Source organism: Lepisosteus oculatus, chromosome 14 (genome assembly GCF_040954835.1).
Source record: "Lepisosteus oculatus isolate fLepOcu1 chromosome 14, fLepOcu1.hap2, whole genome shotgun sequence".
NCBI classification, from domain to species: domain Eukaryota; kingdom Metazoa; phylum Chordata; class Actinopteri; order Semionotiformes; family Lepisosteidae; genus Lepisosteus; species Lepisosteus oculatus.
The window spans coordinates 51,746,517-51,768,620 of record NC_090709.1 but is presented as its reverse complement, the minus strand read 5'-3'; the positions used below and the strand labels follow the sequence as shown (position 1 = coordinate 51,768,620).

The window sequence follows — 22,104 nt, the reverse complement described above, 5'->3', positions numbered from 1 at the left end:
GCCGTCCCCTGTTCTTCTCGTCCGGCTGCTCGGCTTTTGTTTGTAAAGTTTGAGCGAGCGCCCCGTTCAGTGTCACTTTGTCACTGTGGTCAGAAAGCATTCTTGATTCTGCCTGAGCTGCTTCATGAATTCTAGCGACTGTAAGAGCTCTTTCTAAAGTCAGCCCTTCCTCCTGCAGCAATTTATAGTCTCTTATGTGCACATTTTTCCACAAGTTGATATCTTAACATGTCAGTTTCCAATACTCCAAAGTCACAAGATTTAGCCAGTTCTCTTAGTGCAGTCACAAAAGCAACAACAGATTCGTCCTGAGACTAAGTTCTCTGCCTAGATTTATGCCGTTCCAAAACCACTTTTCTCCGCGGTGTAAAGTAAGCGTCTAAGGCAGCTACAGTCTGTTCATATGTACCTTTTTCTCCAGGGAGGTTGGCGAAAATCCGCTGCACGGGAGCCCCGATACAGTGCAGTAGTGTAGCCCGTCTCACGGCATCCTGAGCTTCTGTAGATCCACTGGCTATTTAAAAAAATCTGTACGACTCCATCCATATCTTGTATTCCGTATACAAATACGGAGCTTCGAGGTTCAGTAGAAATGGTGGAAAAAGCTGAGCATAAGCAAAGCTTCTCGGCGCGGCTACCATATCTTCCATATCGAAAGCTATACGAAAAGTCCGAAAATTCAGAAGTTCGTTTCTACCAGCAAGAGAACTAAAATCAGCAGTGTTCTGCTCGCTTTGAGTCCGTTAACCACTCATCTCTCGTCGCCATAAATGTTGTGTATCTTAATAAAGAGACGTTTTCATATTATTTTAACTATTTTATTAACTACACAGATCACGCCCTTACACCATATATTCCCGCCTTCTACTCTCTCGTTCTGTTGTCTCGCGATGTCTACTCACTATACTACATTTAGCATGACTTCTTGTTGCAGTTGAGCTCAAAGCTGGAGATGATCTCCATATTCTACCGCCGTAACTAGTCCGAAACGTAGTACACAGTACACACTTTTTAAGTGAACTCAGGTTGATAAAAAATTAAACCAGCGCCCTGTCACAGAAACGTACCCCAGTCTCCCGCGCAACAAGCGGGGGTACTCAGCACTATACTAAAGAGGAGCGCTTGTCTGCAGCTGAGCGTCAGCTCTGTTTACTGTCAGCAGTCATTTCCTCATTTCCAAATACTTTTTCACCTGCTTTCAGCTTTAAAAGACGGTCATAAACGCTCAAGAAGTAATGAATGTCAGTTGGAAGTCTGTTTCTGTTGTCTCAGCTCTTGATAAAGAAAAGCCGTGCGTGGGAGACTCCCTCTCTGAAGAAGTTTGCCGTCACCCTGCGAGGGAGAAGAGCCATCAATCACCGAGGCAACTACTGAGACAGTTAACATTAAACACGTGAAATGCGAGATGTTGTGATTTTTTTTCCGCTTAAGGCTTCTATCATTTCTACTCTAACGAGAAAGACTTCTTTATTAGAAGTGAGATTTTAACAAACGTCTCCAGGGTTAACTGCGACCTGAACGCAACGCCTTAGACCACCAGCCATCTGGCCTGTGGTACTTAGAGCAGTGCTCAATAAAAATGATCAAAAACCGAAAGCGCTTCTTATGCGGATCAGTATATTCCGATACCACTGGTTCTGCAGAAGAAATAAGAAAAGCCGAACTCAAAGCACTGTGTTGCCATTACGGGTACTCTGCAGCTGCTTTAAGATCTACTCACACCGTGTTGCCATTAAGGCTACCTAGTTAAAAAAAAAACTTATCGTCATCTTTTTGAACGTGATTATTAGACATCCGTTAAATCTCAACCGAGGTTTCTTGAGAGATCGTTCAGCGAGCGAGTATTAAAAAACTACGTCGCTTCCAACCTCTGCTCTCACTGTAAACTCAGACGTGATGTTCTGCAGATGTACAGTGTGCCTTTCCTCTTGTCGTATTCAAGAGTACTCACTGTGTGAGCTCCTCACTGCGTGTTCTGTACTCTACTGTGATTTAATTTAGATGATTACGTGGAGTAGAGTGACAAGATCTACTTGAACATTTTCGGTTTGTGAAATGAAACACTAAATACACTACTGTAAATACAAGTAATGGACATTTAAAATAACCACAGTACACCTAGAAGAGTGAAAGATAAAATACTATTTAGAATGACATTCACAATGACATTCATAGACTTAAGAACAGCACAACCGCCCGTACAGGGACTTGAATCCTGGGCCCTCAGATTAAAAGACTGATGCGCTACCGACTGAGCTATCTGGGCTCTGAAAGAAAGTCAACACTGTCGGGATCCTCGCACGTGTCTCTTGTTCCGAAGAGTAGTCATACTTTACCTGTCTGGAATGACCACTGACAGACTTTATCATGAAGCGACGGCACCACTCCCAGTAGAATGAGTGAGAAATACAGCATGACATGGGTAGTAAAGGGGCTCCCACAATCCATCTTTCCTCACATTACTGATTTTTTTCAATAGCATTTGGACCTTTTTTCACATTCAGATTTTTTTCACAGTTAATAAAATCTTTTAATCAACAACATTAAAAAGAAAACAAATGGAACATTTTTTGGAACAATAATTAAAACAATCTTTCAATGCCTTGGTTGTATACGTGTGCACACCCTTTATAAAGGGAGTTGCAACAGTGCTGAAATTTAAAGAGCATTTCTGTAGAGAAAACAGCCTTGATGTTAAGCTTAGGGAGCCTGTCTTTTAGAAATTCTATTTCTTAACACCCTGCACAGCCTCCCGACAGACTAACGAATATTTTTGGGAGAAATTGGCTCACACACCGGAAGACACTAACGTTTATTTACGTTAGAGTATGTGAATAACAGTTTAACCAAAAAAGTCTGTAATTGTGATTTTGTTAAAATTCAATAAATCGTCTATCATCAGTAAGTAATTATTAAGAAATTGTTTTATTTCATAAACTATAAGACAAATTAGAGAGTTTATAGGTCATAAACGTCGCTTATGTTCTTTTAACTCTAGCGTTCAGGATCCAAACCCAGGTGCGGACGGTTGTGTTTATTGAATCTCTTGTAATCATCAAAAGTCGATGTGTAGTCCTTCAGTACTTTCTCGAGTTGTGCCATGGATATTTTATACGATCAATACTTGTCATGCTCTTTTGTATTTTCATTAACAAACGGAGTTCAAAGTTCAAAGTGTGTTTATGGCTGTGCTTCACATCTACACGAGAGCACTCGTAACAGTACAGGACACGCAGTGAGGAGTTCGTGAAGCTTTCAGTTTAGTGCGGAGTTCAGAAGGAGGATTCGCTCGCTGAATCCTAGAGGTGTTTTCTGCAACAGCCACGGCAAGTGTGAAGTAATCCCTGGATTTCCTGAATTTGAACTAAATGATTAGTTCAAATAATTTAGGATTTAACAGAACTAAATGAGGTACATTTAAAACAGCAGCGCAATTCTGCAGCACGTCGAGTGTGCCTGCATTTAGTTGTGTAAACCTGGCTCTCTCTGAACACAAGCAAAGAGTTCTCACTCAACAGAAGATTGCGATGTGAGTACTGTAATATAAAGCACCTGGAGATGCCAGGGATTGAACCAGGGACCTCATACGTGCGAAGCATGCGCTCTACCACTGAGCTACATCCCCGATGAAAAACGCAAGGGAACAGACTTGTCCAGATGCTCACTGATCACAATCCACCACTCACGAAGAATGCCTGCAGTTTCCCACTTTCGCGTTTCCTCTACTACAGAGTAAATGCATGGGAATGAAGAAATAAGAAAGGAAAAATAATCGCATTGAAGCTTCAAGAGACTGGGCACAAATTAATCTATGATTTTTGTATCCAGTCACACGTGCGACGGTGGTTAATTCCCAGACGGGGGAGTGCTTTTTTCTACCTCATTACTCGACTGTCTTTCAATTCTGTTTTATTTGAAAGCTTTTTGCATCTTTTAAGTGCTCTTGATTAAACTATGCATAGAAAAACAGCACTACTGATTATTTTCATGGACCGATGCACACTTGTTCTGTACAACTCGAGTGATAAAGCCCTTTCTGCAAATATTGTAAAAGAACATAAAAGGGTGAAACAACGCCCCAACCACAGGAATGGTAACAGGAAGGATCGTGTTCTTATTTGATAAGTCCTTTTGAGATGTCTTGTCAATGCACACAGGCGTTAGAGCTGAATAATTTACTTTTAGTGGTGTTTTTAAACAAAGATGGAACATGTTATTTCTATACCAGGAAGAAAGGAGCAGACTTTAACTTTAAGAGGCAAAAACGACACCTTATCAAAGCTAATATTAATTAAAATGACATCACAACAAAAGAGTGGAGCCTTGAGTGAATAAAATTAGATTTCATTGGACGTCTGTGTCTCCATAACTTTATAGGTGAGAGAGAGGATTGTGATAATTTGCAGGTGCTTCTCGGAACTGCGTTGGTGGTACAGGCGCCTTCCAAATAATTGAGTCGGGTTTGAATCCCAGCCTGTACAAACCCAAATCTTTTCAAGATAACTTGTGGTCCGCTAACACATCTTTTGAAACACTACAACAGGTAACACCCCGTGTGAAACATCATGAACATCTGATAAAGCCTGAGTTTTACATACTCTAACGTAAATAAACGTTAGTGTCTTCCGGTGTGTGAGCCAATTTCTCCAAAAAAATATTTGTTAGTCTGCCGGGAGGCTGTGCAAGGTGTCAAGAAATAGAATTTCTAAAAGACAGGCTCCCTAAGCTTAACATCGAGGCAGAAAAAATGCTGTTTTCTCTACAGAAATGCTCTTTACATTTCAGCACTGTTGCAACTCCCTTTATAAAGCGTGTGCACACATATACAACCAAGGCATTGAAAGCTTTTTTTTAATTATTGTTCCAAAAAATGTTCCATTTGTTTTCTTTTTAATGTTGTTGATTAAAAGATTTTGTTAAATGTGAAAAAAATCTGAATGTGAAAAAAGGTCAAAATGCTATTGAAAAAAATCAGTAATGTGAGGAAAGATGGATTGTGGGAGCCCCTTAACTACCCATGTCGTGCTGGATTTCTCACTCATTCTACTGGGAGTGGTGCCGTCGCTTCTGGATAAAGTCTGTCAGTGGTCATTCCAGACGGGTCAGGTATGACTGCTCTTCGGCACAAGAGACACGTGACTTCCGAGGATCCCGACAGTGTTGGCTTTCTTGCAGAGCCCGGATAGTTCAGTCGGTAGAGCATCAGACTTTTAATCTGAGGGCCCAGGGTTCAAGTCCCTGTTCGGGCGGCTGTGCCGTTTTTAATTCTATTGTGAATGTCATTCTAAATAGTCTTTTATCTTTCACTCTTCTAGCTTTACTGTGGTTATTTTAAATGTCCATTACTCGTCATTACAGTAGTGTATTTAGTGTTTCATTTCACAAACCGAAAATGTTCAAGTAGATCTTGTCACTCTACTCCACGTAATCATCTAAATTAAATCACAGTAGAGTACAGAACACGCAGTGAGGAGCTCACACAGTGAGTACTCTTGAATACGACAAGAGGAAAGGCACACTGCACATCTGCAGAACATCACGTCCGAGTTTACAGTGAGAGCAGAGGTTGGAAGCGACGTAGTTTTTTATTACTCGCTCGCTGAACGATCTCTCAAGAAACCTCGGTGGAGATTTAACGGGTGTCCAATAATCACGTTCAAAAAGGTGACGATAAGTTTTTTTTTAACTAGGTAGCCTTAATGGCAACACGGTGTGAGTAGATCTTAAAACAGCTGCAGACAGAGTACCCGTAATGGCAACACAGTGCTTTGAGTTCGGCTTTTCTTATTTCTTCGGTAGAACCAGTGGTATCGGAATATACTGATCCGGATAAGAAGCGCTTTCGGTTTCTGATCATTTTTATTGAGCGCTGCTCTAAATACCACAGGCAAGATGGCTGGTGGTCTTAGGCGTTGCGTTCAGGTCGCAGTTAACCCTGGAGACGTTTGTTAAAATCTCACTTCTAATAAAGAGGTCTTTCTCGTTAGAGTAGAAACGATAGAAGCCTTAAGCGGGAAAAAAATCACAACATCTCGCATTTCACGTGTTTAATGTTAACTGTCTCAGTGGTTGCCTCGGTGATTGATGGCTCTTCTCCCTCGCAGGGTGATGGCACACTTCTTCAGAGAGGGAGTCTCCCACGCACGGCTTTTCTTTATCAAGAGCTGAGACAACAGAAACAGACTTCCAACTGACATGAATTACTTTTTGAGCGTTTATGACCGTCTTTAAAAGCTGAGGGCAGGTGAAAAAGTCTTTGGAAATGAGGAAATGACTGCTGACAGTAAACAGAGCTGACGCTCAGCTGCAGACAAGCGCTCCTCTTTAGTATAGTGCTGAGTACTCTCGCTTGTTGCGCGGGAGACCGGGGTACGTTTCTGTGACAGATCGCTTGTTTAATTTTTTAACAACCTGAGTTCACTTAAAAAGTGTGTACTGTGTCCTACGTTTCGGACTAGTTACTGCGGTAGAATATGGAGATCATCTCCAGCTTTGAGCTCAACTGCAACAAGAAGTCCTGCTAAATGTAGTATAGTGAGTAGACATCGCGAGACAACAGAACGAGAGTAGAAGGCAGGTATATATGGTGTAAGGGTGTGATCTGTGTAGTTAATATAATAGTTAAAATAATATAAAAACGTCTCTTTATTAAGATACACAACATTTATGGCGAAGAGAGATGAGTGCTTGACGGATTCAAAGCTAGTAGAACACTGCAGATTTTAGTTCTCTTGCTGGTAGAAACGAACTTCTGAATTTTCGGACTTTTCGTTTAGCTTGCGCCATGGAAGATATGGCAGCCGTGCCTAGAAGCTTTGCTTATGCCCAGCTTGTTCCACCGCTTCTACTGAACCTCGGAGCACCGGATTTGTATAAGGAATACAAGATATGGATGGAGCCGTACAGTTTTTTTTTTAAAATAGCCAGTGGATCTACAGAAGCTGAGGATGCCGTGAGACATGCTACATTACTGCACTGTATCGGGGCTCCCGTGCAGCGGATTTTCGCCAACCTCCCTGGAGAAAAAGGTACATATGAACAGACTGTAGCTGCCTTAGACGCTTACTTTACACCGCGGAGAAAAGTGGTTTTGGAACGGCATAAATTTAGGCAGAGAACTTAGTCTCAGGACGAATCTGTTGTTGCTTTTGTGACTGCACTAAGAGAACTGGCTAAATCTTGTGACTTTGGAGTATTGGAAACTGACATGTTAAGATATCAACTTGTGGAAAAATGTGCACATAAGAGACTATAAATTGCTGCAGGAGGAAGGGCTGACTTTAGAAAGAGCTCTTACAGTCGCTAGAATTCATGAAGCAGCTCAAGCAGAATCAAGAATGCTTTCTGACCACAGTGACAAAGTGACACTGAACGGGGCGCTCGCTCAAACTTTACAAACAAAAGCCGAGCAGCAGGACGCAGTCATGCTAGAGAAATAGAAGAACAGGGGACGGCTGACATTACATGTTACAGGTGCGGACTAACAATGCACAAAGCAGATGAATGCGGAGCGTGAACACCAAGATGTCTACACTGTAAGAAAACAGGACATTATGCACACGTCTACAGAACATCACGTCCGAGTTTAAGGACAGCAACATCAGAGATTGGAAGCTAGGGTGTTTCAGGTCTGTGTTTTTATTATAGGTTCAAGAAAGTCTGAATACCTTTGCAAGAAGTATTTCAGAATCCCACTCAAATCCAGTACGAATGCCGCATAAATCTGCATTGTCCAATTAGTATACTGTTTGTCCTGAATCAAACACGCCTTATGAAGCATTTCTAAAACAGGAGAGCTCGTTAGGGAATGCGTCTTCCTGTAAAAATAAAATGACTTCAAGGGCACTATAAGCAGAGGTGTGAAAGCCTGCTCTACAGAAGCACTATAGCCAGAGATGCCAAAGAGGTCGAGATTTCACCACGAGAGAGAAAGCATCTCAGAAAACGCAGTTGTGGTCGTTTCCACGCGTTATAAAACCACTAGGTCAAACAACAAGAGCTGAAGTGCCGCTGTTGAGAGTAACGCGGCCGAGGGCTCTAAGGAGCTGGCTTAAACCTCCAGTGTCTTCAAGAGCATCTGTTGGAGTCGCACTGCTACAGCGTATCTCCTTGTTAAGTATCCCTTTTTTTGTTGTTGCTGCCTCCAGGCGGTGTAAACCAGATTCAGAAAAAAATAATTTGAACAACGTTATTCCCATGTTTACTTTAAGGCGCAGTGGCCAAGTTGCTGTTTCATTTGTCTCCGCTTTCCTTTAGTTTCAAAGTCTTCAAAAAACTCGCAATGTAAGAGTCTCAATAGTAAGAGAACATAACTGTCGCCAGTAATTAGTATTCTTGCATATCCTGCCTTGTTTTTTAGTCGACAAAGCTTGTCTCTCTTCACACCCATCTTCCGAATGATCGCTTCAGCATTGGGAAGGAACGTGCGCTTGGTACAGCCCCCCCACTCCATTGTCTGATCACAAATAGATCTGGTGAGCTGTCAGTCCAGGTTGGAAGTAACTAAAGCACTAAGAATCTGACTTAGGAACGAGAAGACCGTGTTTTTTTAAACAAGTAAATAAAATAATATAAAATAATATACTGCCTGCAAGACTAAGTCAAGTTCAAGTTCAAGTTTATTGTCATTATACTCATACGCAGGTATATGGTATAACGAAATGCTATTTAGCTAGCTCTCGGACATAAGTAGTACAAAGAAAAAAACACAACAACAATACAATTGTATAACAAAAGAAAGGCAGAGACAACAGCTGATGTGCAAAAAACAGCAACAGGCAGTGTGCAAAACAACAAAAAGGTAACAGGTTATGTGCAAAAACATGCATCAAAAGAATGAAATAAAGGGATAGAAATGATGGGGAGTGAGCTTTTGACATGTATGGGAGAGGTAGATTTTCAATGTGTGTTTGGGTTTTTGGTAAGAAAGAAGGCACTGTGAGGTTCAGATCATAGGTGAGAGGTGAGGAGAGAGTGAGAGAGGCTGGGAGTTTAATAGTTTGATAGTGCGGGGATAAAAACTGTTTCTGAGTCTGGTAGTCCGGACCCGAATGCTCCGGTACCGTTTTCCATGTCATGCTAAACGCCACAAATTGTGTTAGTCCAGTCGTATCTATCGTCCTAAAGTTACGAAAAATCGGATGCGACTGGTGCAATCAGCACCCATTTTTTCAGGATAGTCGAGCGGTTTAAAACAGCAAATTCACATCTTCGTGTCTTTTAAGCTTTGTGTTCACTCTCCAAATAGAGGCACGGGTTCAAATCCCACTCCCGACAGTCAGGCGTTTTACCCTGTCTTTTTTACCTGCCTTTACACTGTTTCAGTCTTGTTGTCTTGTTGTGCTCACTGACAATCACAGTACGAGGGAAACGGAGAAACTGCTTAGCAAAAACATAACAGACAGAAAAAAGCTTTGTAAACACGTGAATGTGATTAGCAGCAGTAAGGTATGCATTCAAATGTTTAAGGCTTATTTATAACAGCAGCAGAAGAAAGGTGCAGCACAATGCAATTTGTGAGAATTCGCGGGTTTTTATGCTGCTTGGACTTCTTTCAAGCCTATGAAGTGACCCCCGTTTTATTTTCATTTTCAAACTTCAGAACCGAATAACAAAGAGGTTTCATGTGTGACAGCATTCCGTTGCAAATACCGTTTCCACGATGTATTCAGCATCGGGAATGAAATATTTTAGTGCTGGCTCAAATGCGAGGAATTTCAGAAAAACCTGGAAAAGCAACGCTTGCAGTAAATGACAAATCTAAAGCGTGTAGTCAGCATGAACAGAACAACGCAATGCTCTGTAAAAACGATCTGAAGCCGCAATTACTCTTTTATCTCGGGCAGTTCATTCCGATACGATGTTTCCGCAGAATAAATTAAATGCCGAACTTGCCAAGCAAGTTTAATACTTGCTTGTGAGCCCTAGATAAATTGGCTGCTGCAATTTCAGCAAGCGGAGTTCTGCTCAGCTGCCTGTAGTACAAATTGCTGATTCCTTTTGTGAGGGCACGGGCAATCTTTCAACGATAAGGCTGACGTGCCTGTCGAAATTGTGTTTCCCTTTCACTGTGTTGTATTTGCCCTACCTGTACAACATCAATTGTGATGTCATCATTGCCCATTGGTTTGTCTTGTTGTCATTGTGTATTTTACATTACAGGAATTGAAAGTACTGAACTGAAGGTACTGAAGGTAGGAACTGAAAGTACAGACTGCTTTAATTATAAGGATTTTTTTTTCTGCTGTTCTCTTTCCTGATGTATTGGTATTTGAAGGCTATTGGGCAGCAAGGATTTATCTTCCTGAACTCTCTATATAAGATATGGGTCCATGATCATCTTAGTTTAGATGTACCTTTTAAAGGTGGTATTATTCTCCATTGTTCAGTCTTCAGACATACTTGGAAAGTTTTAGGCACAGATATAATCTTTCTTAATCCCCTTTTATCCTGAGGTGACGTCCCAGACGAGCTTGCCCCCTGGGAATATTCACTGTGCTCTTCAGGCTTTTTTTCTGATTCTACACAGATTTTTTCTCCTTCAAACATGTCACCACTGTCTGTGCTGCCGTGTGCTGCCCATGCATCTTCTGTATCTTCTGATGAACTTCTGAGCTCTGTGTTGCCTTCCAAACTATGTCCCTCACTTTGACTTGAAATATGGACTATAGATTGTGTACTGTCATCTGGTTTGGAATCCTTACCAATACTCACCTCCTTCTGCACCCTAAGCACTTGGATTCTTACTTTTTTTCTATCTTCATGCCAAATCACTGATAACCATTTCCTGTTGCTGGAGTAATCCTCTCCAAGGACTCTGTTTGACAGTGTTGACCACATACTGTATTGTCATGCCACCTATTTTTTTTTTCTATCTTAGAAAACTTCAGAAATTCTTTGATCTCACTCCCTACTCCACCAGCCCTTGACCACAGTTCTGGCATCCTACTCCTCTGTCCTCCTTTAACATGTGGCATTGCCAACAATCTGAAAAATAGGGAACACATCTGAATGAAGTGGAAACATAATTGAAATTCAACTCCCAATGGATGTTAAGAGTGTAGGAGTGCAACAGATGTACAAGTCCATTAAATGTTTTTATTTCTGTGTTTAATTTTTGAGGGACCCTATATTTTGATATAGCATCAATCACAAAACAGCATTCTGTCAATGTCACAACCACCAGACCGGGGAGATCAACTCACAAAAGAACTAACCAGTACCAGCAGCGGGTTAATAATAACATGTGTTAATCCACCAGTACATGCTCTACTGTGCGGCAAGCAGCATTGTTTTAACCATTCAAACCCGCTTCCCGCTACTCGGTATTGAGTCTTCTCTTTGAGAGCTCTACCTCGCGTTTACTCTGAATCTCGCTTACTGGTTACTGAACTCCCTTTTGCCTCTCGACCTTGGACCTTACCTTCTGTTTTGAATTGTTTGCTTCTCTCTGTACTTCAAGTATTTCGATCTACCTTTCACCTAACAATCTTGCCTGACGTTCTGGATTGTTCGCCTGTCTCAATAACTACTTGCTCCTGCATCTGCATAGGATCTGCATACCTTTTCACTGAGGATTTCTGACAGTCAAAGCCACATAAAAAACTAGAAAAGAAGTATGACAAAAGAAGTAAAACAGATTATCCTTTCCGATAACAACATCAAAGAGGCTAAGGAATTTCTACGGCTGACAGCTCCACATCATCTTCCCTTCATAACTAACCTCATTAGATCTCTCAACTCTAAACTCTACCAGTTTCTCACTACAGAGAAGGACAAAAAACTCAGTCATCTTCTACAGAAGAAAACCATCAACACCCAGGACACCCTCACCAACCCTAACCTTGTTGTCACCATACCTTCTGACCTTTCCCTTTCACAGGATGAGCGATCCCTCCTCAGCAAAGGGCTGAGTTTTGTACCAGTTCCCAGGAAGCTGGACATCCCCCAGACCAATGTCGACCTTAACCGCTTTTACCGCAGGATCCGTCTCAGAGCACATTTTGCCGACAATTCCTCTTCACAGGCAGCTGATGACAACCCGGTTATTGATGTCATTAACAACATTAATCCCAAATGGACTCCCTCCTCTGGCCGTTTTCCACCAGTTGATTATTTCATCAACCAATGCACTAATCAAGCTCCCATGGCACTCTCTATACCCAGTAAACATAGGTCTAACCTCACCCAAGGAGAAAATCAGGCGCTCCAGTCTCTCCGCAACAGGGATGATATCGTCATCAAACCAGAGGACAAAGGAGGTGCTGTTGTGGTGTGGCGTAAGGATCTATATATCTTTGAAGCCTCTAGACAACTAACTGACACTTCTGCCTACCTCCCTCTCCAACAGGACCCTACCACTGACTACCAAAAGGAAGTGGTATCCACCATTTCCCTTCTTATCAGCAGTAACGAGCTCCCCCAGGAGGCGAACCGGCTCATCATGGAACATCCACAGGTATCTCAATTTTACCTCCTCCCCAAAATCCACAAACCGGACACCCCTGGACGCCCCATCGTATCAGCATGTAACTGTCCAACTACTTACATCTCAGCCTTTCTCGACAGCCTCATGAGACCGCTGGTTGAAGATCTTCCCTCATACATCAAAGACACCAACCACGCGCTCCAACTTTTCAATGATTTCCAATTTCAGGGTACCGAATGCCACATTTTTACCATGGACATCACATCTCTGTACACCGTCATTCCCCATAATGACGGCCTTAAAGCACTCAAGCACACGCTGGACAAACGCACAGTGCTTGATCCACCCACCCACACCCTGGTACGCCTTGCAGAATTGGTCCTCACACTGAACGCATTCTCTTTCAATAATCTTTTTTACCAACAGGTCAGTGGAGTTGCCATGGGCACCAGAATGGGACCCAGCTATGCAAACATTTTTGTCGGCTGGGTAGAAGAACGCTTCTTCGCCTCCTACACTGGCTATGTCCCTGACCTCTACAAACGATATATTGATGATTGCGTCGGTGCCGCCACATGCTCCAACGATCAGCTCGAGTTCTTCCTGCAACATTTCACCAACTTCCACCCGGCCCTCAAATATACAGTTCACATATCTTCCACCACTCTTCTGTTTCTAGACATCCACTTGTCTATCAACTACCCCCGACTTTCCACTTCAGTTTATTACAAACCCACGGATTCACACAGCTACCTCCTGTACAGCTCATTTCACCCCAACCACACTAAAAACTCTCTTCCTTTTTCACAGTTCCTTAGGTTACGAAGACTATGCAGCGACGACATCGACTTCGAGAACCAAGCCCTCGAAATGTACTCATTTTTTATCAACAGAGGATATCCCAGCAGTGTGATTGACAGGGCCCTTGCCCGAGCCAAAAACACCCCCCGGACCATCAACCCGATCAGGAACTCCCGCCGTAACAACCGCATTCCCTTGGTGCTTCCTTACCACCCTAACACACTTCCTATCCCCAGGACCATTAACCAGAATTTTTCCATCCTACAGGATGATCCCTCCATTGGGGCCCTCTTTTCTGATCGCCCTATCATCTCATATCGCCGACCACCTAATCTGCGTAACCTCCTTGTTCACAGCTCCCTTGACCGCCCTCAACAACCATCCACACCAGGCACTTTCCCTTGCAACAGAGCTCGCTGTATCACCTGCAAGTACACAGCCACCACCACACTCATTCAAGGCCCCTCAGGACAATTCCGGATCACCCAGACAGCATCTTGTACCTCCAGCAACCTTATTTACTGTATCTCTTGCAGTAAATGCCCAGCCATCTACATTGGAGAAACAGGAAGGAGACTCGGAGACCGCTTCAGAGAACACGTCAGGGCTGTGAAGATTAAAGATCTCTCCAAGCCCATTGTTTCTCATTTCACCTCTGACGGCCACGACCACACTAATCTCTCCGTCTGTGTTCTCAAAGACGGTTTTCCGAACTCATACATCAGAAAGACCACCGAAACTAAAATTATTCTGCAGTTAGGATCACACATTCTCCCTTCCCTTAACGACAGATTACTGTTCTTTTAAATTTTCTCCATTCATTGGAAGTTTCATTTCACACCTCTCTGCACCCATTCTGACTTCACACCTCTTGATTGGCCTCTCTTTCTGTCCCCTGCTCCCGCCTCTCACTCCTCCTCCCTCCCAACCTTTGTTCTCCCGCTACTTTACCTTTGCCTACTGCCCTGTCTCTCTCACACCTGAAGAAGGCTCCACGGCCGAAACGTTGTGTTCCAATACTTTATCAGTCAGCCACAAATAATAATCAGAGCTCATGTTGGGATTGTATTGCTATAAAAGATGCTCATGGGAGTAATCCCCTTTGGTAGAGGTGATTATTTAGGTTAATTGGCATGGGTAAATAGCCCTGCTTTTAGTCTGAGTGTAACTCAGATGTATTAGAATGGAAATAACTGTATGCTCCTCGCTATAATCACAGTTTAGGTGAGCAAAGACTAAACAGTACTTGTATTCTAGACAATTATTAGCAAATTAATGACTTAGCAAAGCACATCTATGATGAAGAAAAATATATATCATAATTATAATCCAGATGATTGGGGCATTGGTGCATGGCTACAGTCTGTGCTAGGATCCTGGAGAGGGTCTCTGGTTCAATACATATTTGTGTGTCTGGTATTATTCGTTATAATCATACTGTTAATATCCTGCTGGAAAAACATGTGGACTAAAGCTGCTGCTTCTGTGCTAATTGTACGCCCTGAAGGGATCATGAAGGTCAAAAAATGATTTCATGGGAAAGGTTCTCTTATCTAGTGGCAGAACCTGATGGGTAGAACAATATAGTTTTAAGGGGGGGTTACCCTTGGGAGTGATTCCCCTAGATGCACATTATTATTATGATTTGTTTGTTCATAATAAGATGTTTTGCAGGAACGGGCCAATGAGAAATTTTACAACTTCAGCTACAATTGTTCTGCAAAATGGCACAGCTGAGGCAGTGGAACAATGTGTAGATTTTTCTAAGAGTTATTACTCTTCTGGTGAAAGACTTCAGGAAAAAGAAGTGGTGTTCACTCAGGTGGAGGGGGCCGTACCAAGGCTGCTGACCACTGCGACTGCTGTGAAAGTCACGGAAAGGGTGCCCTGAATTCATGCCTCCCACTGTAAAAGGGTCACAAACGAACTGAGCAAAGCGCAGGAGTGATGTCTCCACAGGGATAGATGGGGATCACATGCTTGGGACTGATGTGCCCAGCCTTTTTCCTTTTTATGTGGAAGCCTGTCACCACCCAGAAAGAGGAAGAATCTAAATGCGAAGCCTCTTTGTATACAAACTGGCTGAATGAAACTGATAATGAGGGGGATATGAGTAATTTGTGGTATAAACTTATAAATCATACTGTAAAGTTAAAGAAATTTAATGCATCTTGTTATGTATGTGCTTTAATGCCTCATTCTACAGCTTCACCCATTTCTCTCCTGGTTAGAATCACTGTTTGGGCCAGGGGGAATGTTTTTCTTTAAGTTACTAACACCAATTATAGTAGCTGTGATACTTGTCTTCCTGTTTTTGTGTTGCTGTACGACATATTATTCCAATGCTTTGAAATATGGTAATGAATATGTTTGCGTATCAGTATGTTCTGATAAGAACGCAAGAATCCGAAGTATGGGAGCCCCCTGGGAGTCCATATTGTAACGCCCTCGCCTGGTGGTGAGGAGGAAGCGCCCCTAGGCGCTCGTAGTACCGCTGGGCATGCTGGGAGTGGTAGCCGGGGAGAGTCTGAGGGTCAGCACGATGACCAGCGGCTGACCCTACCTGTGTAAATAATGTCCTAGTAATTCTAGTGCCCTGTGTAGTCCTGTAAAAGTATAGTGTGTTGTTAGGTAATTACCACCCTAAATATGTGTACGTGTTCCGTCAGTCTCCTCATGTGTGTGTAGATCCTGTGTTTGGTTTTGTGTGGTTGTAAATGAATAAAGCTAATGTTTGTTTGTTAATCGCGTCTCCACTCGTCCTTGTTCTGAAAAGAACCTGCAAACGCTACATTGGGCAGAATGGACAACTCATGGCAGACACTACCCGATTCTGTTAAGCGCCGGCTGACGCTGGAAGAAACAGAACCCATCGGCAGCGCACATAGGGAGCCTGAGCAACTCCTGGGTGCGACAGGTGGCCACAGCCCTTACCATGGCTATTCAATAGTGGTTCTGCCGGTAGAATTGGGGCGACTGGCCGCTACTCCTGGTCAGCGAGCACCCCAGATAGAGGATACTCTCCCTGCCGGAGCCGATCAGCGATTCCCATACCCATCAGCGCGGGTGTGACCAGGTCGCTACAATGGGGAAGCGCCGTGGGAAATCTACGAGGCGCAGTTCCAGCTCGCGGCCTGGACGAATGGCTGGAGCCGGGCGGAGATGGAAGGAGTGGCCTGCCAGGTGCTCCTGGACGTCCCGGAGGAGGACAGAGGCGAATACACGGCGCTGGCGGCGGCTCTCCAGCTGCGTTTCGGTGTAGAGGAGGCGCCGGACTTGATACGGGAGAGGCTGGCCCTGCGGCGGCGCCGACCAGGAGAGCGACTGGGCCCGGTTGCCGCTGATGTCGCGTTCCTTGCCCGCTGAGGATACCCAACTTTCCCCCGGGAGGCGCAGCGGGAGATGGCTCTCCAGGCTTTTCTCAAGGCCCTCTCACCCGAGGAGCTGCGGCGCCACGTGCAGCTGGCCGCGCCAACATCGCTGGAGCAGGCCTTGGCCCTTGCTACATGGGCTGAGGCCGTGTTCGGGGTGACTGGAAGTGCCAGCAGACGCAGTGCGCCCTGCCGGCTGACCGAGACGGCGACGGAGGAATCCAGCGAGGGGGAAGAGGAGCCAGCCCGGGCAGCGACCCCCGCGGAACAGCCCCGCACGCTGATTTGCAACCGCTGCGGGAAGAGAGGACACCGAGCCCGGTTCTGCCGGGCACCCGAACCTCGCACTCCTCGATCGGCGTAGGGAAACGGGAATGGGGCGACACCGCGTGGGGAAGGCCGCCCCTCGAACACCTCAACCCCCGCTCCGGAGAGCGCTGTTAAGACCGGCGCCCCTCACGCCACCGTGGGGCGAGTCGGCTGTAGCCGGGGCCTGTACCTCCACTGCAAAATCGAGGACCAACCCTGCCTGGCCCTGCTCGACACCGGTTCATCGGTAACCCTACTCCGGCCGGGCGTCCTCCCTGACACCAAGGGCACCAACCCCCCAGGATGGGAGGCCTCCAGCCTGCGGCTAAGGACCGTGACGGGCCAGCTCGCTGCAGTCCGGGGGAAACAGGTGCTTGCCTTCCGTCTAGGTGCAGCGATGGTGTGCCACCCCTGCTACCTCGCACCCATCCAGGAGGACTGCATTCTGGGGCTGGACGTACTGCAGCGAGTGGGGGCCAGTTTGGACTTGAGCCGGCAGGAGTTGGTGTGGCAGGGGGAGTGACTTCACCTGGTGGAGGGCAGGCCCGGCGAAGGCCGAGGGACGCGGGCTTGCCGGAGCCGGGAGAAAAAGAGGCAGTGGCGGCGGCGGTGGCGGCAGTCGCCGGGGCAGACCAGGCCTGTGAGCCGGGGAGCGAGCGTGCTGGATCCTGCTCCCGAGTCAGCCGGGGGGCCAGACAAGGCGGCGGCGGCGGGAGCCGAGCGTTGCGTGGAAGCGAGGCACGCCGTTGAGGATCTCTACCAGCGGAGCTGCGAGGGCCTCGATCAGGACCAGCGGCAGCGGCTCCAGGCGCTACTCGCCCAGAACGAGGATCTCTTTGCGGCAATAGATGAGGACTGCACCCGCACTGCCCTGGTCCAACACGAGATCAACACTGGCGACGCTCGGCCCATCCGCATCCCACCGGGACGCATGGTTCACGCCAAGCGGACCGCCGCCGAGGAAAAGATCCGGGAGATGGCCGCAGCAGGGGTGATTGAGCCCTCCGCGAGCCCGTGGTCGGCGCCAGCTGTACTGGTAAAAAAAAAGACGGCTCGTGGAGGTTCTGCGGCAACTACCGCAAGCTGAACGAGGTCACCCGGAAAGATTCGTACCCCCTGCCAAGGATAGATGACGCCCTAGACTACATCACCGGGTCGACCTGGTTCAGCTCCCTGGACCTCCGCTGCGGCTACTGGCAGGTACCGCTTGCTCCCGATGCTCGCCCGAAGACGGCCTTTTCTATCGGCCAGGGCCTCTGGCAGTTTACTGTCATGCCTTTTGGCCTGTGCAATGCCCCGGCGACGTTCGAGAGGCTGATGGAGAGGGTGCTGGCATCTGTCCCGCAGAACCAGTGTGTGCTGTATCTGGACGATCTGCTGGTTCATGCCCGGGGCTTCGACCAGGCCTTGACGAACCTCCAGGCGGTGCTGGCCTGCATCCGCTGTGCTGGCCTGAGGCTCAACCCCCGCAAGTGCGAGCTCCTGCGGCGGGAGGTGAGCTTCCTGGGACATGTTGTTGGACCGCGAGGGGTGGCTACGGACCCAGGTAAGGTCGCCGCAGTGAGGGACTGGCCGACTCCACACACCGTCGCGGAGCTCCGCAGCTTTCTGGGGTTGGCCTCGTACTACCGGAGGTTCGTCTGGGACTTTGCCAGCATCGCTGCCCCGCTGCACCGCCTCACCGACAAGGGCCGCCGTTTTGACTGGGACTCGGGCTGTGAGACTGCCTTCGGCCGGTTGCGTGAAGCTCTGGTGGGGGCCCCCGTGCTGGCCTACCCCCACCCGCGGTTGCCGTATGTTCTCGACACCGACGCGAGTGACTCGGGGGTGGGTGCGGTGTTGACGCAGGAGGGGCTGGATTGGGAGCGCGTAGTGGCCTACTATAGTCGGGCTTTGACTAGGGCTGAACGGAACTACTGCGTGACCCGTCGCGAGCTGCTGGCGGTGATGGCGGCGGTCCACCACTTCAGGCCGTACCTGTTCGGGACCCGGTTCCGGTTGAGGACCGACCATGCGTCCCTCACCTGGCTGCTCCACTTTAAGGAGCCAGAGGGGCAGATGGCGCGATGGATAGAGATCCTGCAGGAGTACGACTTAACTGTCGTGCACCGTGCGGGGTCTCGCCATCTCAATGCCGACGCTCTCTCGTGGCGCCCCTGCGAGGCCGCGGACTGCCACCACTGCGCCCGGCGGGAGCAGCGTGAGGAGGCTGTCCGCACCGCGGCAGGGGTGAGCACCGCGGCCACGGCCCGGGAGGGCGCAGCGTCAGGCAGCTGATCCTGACGTGGGGCCGGTGCTCCGCTGGAGGGCAGCAGGAGTGCGGCCTACGCGAGAGGAGCTCGCCCCGCACCCGAAGTCCGTCAAGGCCCTCTGCGCCCTGTGGGAGGCCTTGGAGGTAAAGGACGGGGTGCTGCGCCGGGGGTGGCGGGTACCCTCCAGTGGCGAGGTACGGTGGCAGCTGGTGGTGCCTCGGTCGCTCCGGGGGGCGGTGCTCCGAGCGGTGCACGGCCAGCCGGGCGTGGGGCACTTCGGTGGTAAAAAAACCCTGCAGCGTCTCCGAGGCCGTTTTTATTGGGGTCTTTGCCACCGGGACGTGCAGCGGTACTACCGAACGTGTGCGGTGTGCGTGCCGCAGAAGGGTCCCCCCGAGCGCTCCCGGGCCCCCCTCCAACAACACCAGGTGGGGGCTCCTATGGACTGGGACCGCCACCTCCCCCTTGCGCTCTGGGCGTACAGGACCGCGGTCCAGGAATCCACCGGGTGCACCCCGGCCTCGCTCATGGTGGGCCGGGAAATGCGAACCCCGGTGGACCTGGTCTTCGGCCCGCCGCCCGGAGACGGGTCGGCACCGCCGGCTGGACTGGAGTACGAATGGGACCTGCGGCAGCGGATGCAGCGGGTGCACAGCTTTGCACGGACCCACCTGACACAGGCGGGGGTCCGGCAGAAGCGGTACTACGACCTGCGCTGCAGGGGGCCTGCCTTCCAGCCCGGGGACTGGGTTTGGGTGTACAACCCGCGCCGCCGCAAAGGCCTCAGCCCTAAGCTCGCGCCGTCATGGGAGGGGCCCGCTGAGGTACTAGGGTGGTGGGCGAGGTCTGCTACCGTGTCCGGTTGCGAACGCGGGGGAGAGTGGTGGTCCTGCACCGAGACCGCCTGGCCCCGGGAGGAGGAGCCGTGTGGGGAGGCTCTAGAGGAGCAGCCGGGACTGGAGCCGACCGATAGTGGGGCGTCCGTGAGTCGCCAGCCATCACCGCGGCGCAGCGGCCGCTCACGCAGGGTTCCGCAGCAGTTGGCCGAATATGAGTACAGCCTGAGGGGGGTGTTCGACGTCGGCGAGACGCCAGACGCTTCAGGGGGGGGCAGTGTAACGCCCTCGCCTGGTGGTGAGGAGGAAGCGCCCCTAGGCGCTCGTAGTACCGCTGGGCATGCTGGGAGTGGTAGCCGGGGAGAGTCTGAGGGTCAGCACGATGACCAGCGGCTGACCCTACCTGTGTAAATAATGTCCTAGTAATTCTAGTGCCCTGTGTAGTCCTGTAAAAGTATAATAATGTTTCTTTATTAGCCCTATTCAATTTCTTGCATTAGGAATGCGTCTTTTCGCATACCCCAGCTTTTGCACAGACACAGAGACAGAGACAGGGAGAGAAGCTTGGGGTCAGAGCGCAGGGTCTGCCATTGTACGGCGCCCCTGGAGCAGTTGGGGTTAAGGGCCTTGCTCAGGGGCCCAACGGAGTAGGATTCCTCTGCCGGCCGCGGGATTTGAACCGGCAACCTTCAGGTCACAGGCGCAGATCCTTAGACACAGAGCCACCGCTCCGCAGTAATTACCGTGTGTTGTTAGGTAATTACCACCCTAATTATGTGTACGTGTTCCGTCAATCTCCTCATGTGTGTGTAGACCCTGTGTTTGGTTTTGTGTGGTTGTTAAATAAAGCTAGTGCTTGGTTGGTTAATCGCGTCTCCACTGTTCTTTAGTTCTGAAAAGAACCTGCAAACGCTACAATATATATATATATATCCCATGTTTTTACCTTATTCTGGAGCATGATATATATCCAAAATAACCCAGACTAGTTTATCTCAAGAGCTAGAGACTAGTAAACGTTACTGATTACGTAGTAAATGTTTGAAGAACGAGCGCCAGAAATAAGGCGATTTGATTGGTAAAAACCGCTGTCATTCTTTGTATTTTCAGCCATTCAGAGCCCTTAGGGGGTGAGACTTCCTCTAGAAGCTTCAGGCTGCATTTTTAGCTGTCAATCATTGACTCAGAAGGGATAATCAATCAGTTTTTTATCAGTTTCTTATCAGTGCTCCTTTTTTTCACACCAGAAGGCAACTCTGAGGTTTTTTTTCATTGCATAACAGCAGATAAAGGCTCTCTAGCAGTGTCTTAAGGTTTTTATAGCAATTGCAATGGTTTTTATTCTTATTATTTTCTATATTTTTATGATTTTTTATTATAGGCGTGAAATTTCATTCCAGGTCCAGTCTTCACAAAACATGATGTAGAATTTTTTCTAATTGATCAATTTGTCCCAAATTTTATCCAAGCTAGTAGCCACCTAGAACAAGGTTTTCAAATCATTCCCAGGCCCTTGACATGCATATCGTTGAAAAATCTGACATCTGAAGACCAAAAAAAAAAATGTTCGCCAGCTTTTTTTTTTTCATATGTTTGTCTGCTGAGTGGACACATTAAGAAATACAAGACATTTGACTATTCACACTCAAAGCCACTCAAAGCCATGGGGGTTAGCTTCAATTTAAGACCTGAACCAGGCTCCTGCTATGTTCTGCTGCAGAGATATAACAAATGTTTAAGGGGGCAGGCAGACATTGGCTAAATATGTCACTGGTAGTAAAAGGTTAAGTATTCTTGCCATTTTTAGCATATTGTAAGTGGATTTTTTGCAAACATTTTATTTTTTAAATCACATGAAACACAATCAACCCATTGTAACTTCACATTGATAATTCCTGAGCTTTATAACTGTGTATTATTTCTTTTTACCTTGTTTTAATATTTTTTTATTATTTTTGCATGCTTTTTAATATATTGTGAGCATTTTAGTGTCATTTTAAAATAGGACGATCAATGCTCCTGACTTTTAAACCTGTATTTATTCTGACATTATTCTCTCCACCTGCAGATGAGGGAGGTATTTGATTTCAAATTTGTTGATTTGGGGG

General features: G+C 47.1%; 2 non-coding genes across 2 annotated transcripts; one reads left to right on the top strand and one right to left on the bottom strand.

The window, feature by feature from the left end:
- Positions 1–3,553: 3,553 nt before the first annotated feature.
- trnaa-cgc (transfer RNA alanine (anticodon CGC)) lies at positions 3,554–3,625 on the bottom strand. The gene has a single exon. It is a non-coding gene; the product is annotated as a tRNA-Ala (tRNA).
- A 1,551-nt stretch (positions 3,626–5,176) lies between these two features.
- On the top strand, positions 5,177–5,249 carry trnak-uuu (transfer RNA lysine (anticodon UUU)). The gene has a single exon. It is a non-coding gene; the product is annotated as a tRNA-Lys (tRNA).
- The last annotated feature ends 16,855 nt before the right edge of the window (positions 5,250–22,104 follow it).